Source organism: Solanum stenotomum, chromosome 7 (assembly GCF_019186545.1).
Source record: "Solanum stenotomum isolate F172 chromosome 7, ASM1918654v1, whole genome shotgun sequence".
Lineage (NCBI taxonomy): Eukaryota > Viridiplantae > Streptophyta > Magnoliopsida > Solanales > Solanaceae > Solanum > Solanum stenotomum.
This window is the reverse complement of record NC_064288.1, coordinates 45,827,850-45,830,769: the sequence shown is the minus strand read 5'-3', so window position 1 is coordinate 45,830,769 and position 2,920 is coordinate 45,827,850.

Below are 2,920 nucleotides of genomic sequence, written 5' to 3'. Positions count from 1 at the left end.
AAAAAATATAATCATGTTTTCAGTTCTAATGAAACAGAGCTTCTCACATATATTCAAGAACAAACAATAACTTTAACATATAGCAAGTGGTGTACAAGTAATGTCAAGTTACTTTTTTTTTAAAACTTAATGTCAAGTTACTTTTAAAGCCCCAATTAATCTAATGAAAACAAACAAAGAATCAAATAATGATAATCATAAAAAACACAAGGCGCAAACTCATGCAGATGAAGATGAAACTAGAAATACGGAACAATGTTTTTATGAGAGCAGTTTGGTCAATGCCAAGTGAAATAGAGCCTATCCTTCACATTTTTGCCTCTTAGCTAGAAATCTAAAGTATAAATGAGAAAAGGATATATCAGGCCAATCAAATGTAGAATGATGGGTTGCATGTCCAAAACAAGAAGAACACACTCATAAGAACTATTAAGAATTACCTTTTTGACTCAAACTACATATGCATCATACATATGAGTCCCACAAGTGGTATAGAGGAGCTCGACTCCCTGTTAGAGATTTGAGTAAATGCCCATTTAGAAGCTCTAATTAACAAGGGAAAATACAAAATACATATACCATCTAATGCATCTAACATCAGATGTTGCTTACTTGTTGAGGCAATACACTAATCCCAAAGTCAGAAACTTGTAAAATGATCCAAATACGACTTGTAGAAAGCACAAATATAAAAACCACTGCCATTTAGTGCTTGGCAGAGTCAGGCTCAACGCGAGGGACTGCACCTTGTGGCGCGAGGCTCGGGTCTCGCATTGGGATTTGTCCAGCAATCCCCTGTCCCCCTGAGCTACATGTTTTTTCCTCCCCTTTCCCAACTTTGTTCATACGTCTTAAATAGTAGATATTTCCTTAATATATAAAGTAATATTGATGAAACCATTCATGGTCTTGTATTACTAAGCTAGTTACAAATGATCTTGCAGATATAGCAAAATATATTGTGGACAAAATCTTGACTCTAGAAGGTAATAATAAAATGGACAGTTTTTGGTCAATGCTTGAAACATAAAGATTTTCCTGTCAAATCAACATGGAACTACATAAAGACACATTGAAAATGGGAATGATATGTATAGATTCTATTTTTGGATAACTGATCATGTCATTCAAATATCTTTCTCTACGTGAAAAGCATGAAAATTTAAGATTTCAATTGGTGATAAACTAAGTTGTTATTAAAGTGTTGGTGTTGCACTGATCCAAAAAAGGAATCGTGCCCCAGCTTTTTATTAGGAATTGTTAAAAGTTTGCAGAGAAGGTACCAAACGAGAAAAGTGCTACTGTCAAAAGTTCGAAAATATAATTTGTCTCTCTTGAACACAAATTCATCAATATACAAGAAGAAGGGTTTGAAGCAAAGCAAAATTGTATGTTTCAAGCTAAAAGGAATTCTAAGCAGTAACAACTAACAGGACCATGACTGATATACCAAATTCTCCATTCCTACGAGTTGATTTCAAGGTTACATATAAATAATTCAATCAACCAACTAAGCCCCAAACCCTATGTGAGAGGAAAATTGGAAACATTACCCGAATACATCAGGATGAGATTCAAGAAGCATAACAATGTCTCTCCTCATTTTCCACCGTCATCTTAGCCATTGTCTTGCTTCGTAGACACACAAAAAAAACTTGATTTCTTTTATCCAAGAAGAAGTAAAATTGAGAGGGGAATTGGGAAATTCACCATTTAGAGGAACTGAAGTCCAGACCCATCTTCATCGCCTTCTTAAAGAGAGAGAGAGAGTAAAGCAATGAGAAGAGTGTGGGTGAGAATGTTATTTTGAAGAAGAGAAGAGAGTTGAGACAATTAAACAAAAGGTGTCAATTAAGTCTTGCTTTGATTTTTGGTGACTCTTTGAACAAGAAAGGGTCAAATTCATTTTAAAATATAATTAAGTAAATTTGGGATCAAATTAACATTTTTAAAACTTTCTAATCTTTTATAAAATACAAAAAAAAATGCTTCATTTTTCAACTTTTATAATTCTATCCAAACCATTTTAAAAAAAAAAGGTAAAAGAAAATAGAATTTTCTCTTCTTCTCCCGACGTTCTCTCTTCTCTTCTTCTTCTTCATTAGAAAATCCGAAAATCCGACTATCAAAACAAGTATTCTCCCCCATTATCTTATCTTCCTCCTCATCTCCGGTCATGATTCTCTCCTCTTTGTGAACTGAAGATTGTGCTCGACTTAAAATGGGTAAGTCATTTTTTTTGAAATATTTTACAATTTTCGAACAATACTAAGTTTTTTTCTTGGGTTAATGAACAATAAATTGTTCTATAGATGTGAAAATTGAATAATGGTACCTATTATTTATTGTTTTTGAAAGAAAATCAACAAACTCAATAAATCCTAATTTTGAGGAAATGTATATGTATTGTTAACAGTAAGTGAAAATTCATTTTTTGTTGCTTTTGTTGTTCTTTTTGTGACCATTTTGTTCATATGATTTTAGAAATATAGTCTTGTTCAGTTGTCCAACATATATTTCATTTGTTGAAAGATGTGCCGCATGTTGCTACATTTTAGTGATATGTTGGTATATATTCCAACAAAGTTATCATATGTTGGAACATATCACCTATGTGAGGGCAACAAAATGGTCATCTGTAGTAACAAAAGATTAATCTGTGGCAACAGAAGGTACATATGTGGCAACAAAATATCCATATGTGTCAACATAAGTATAAATTGCTACCCATTATTACTTTATAGTCAATTGTAAACTCTCAACCTTTTTTTATTTACCTTGTAGATGAAATGATACAAGAAGCTTCATCCATGACAACAACTCAATCTTTTATTGGTGTTGCTTCCTCTTCTAACATCAAATGCTCTTTTTGTCTATGCGAAGAATGTGAGCAGCAACATGATTATTTTATTAGTCGTGT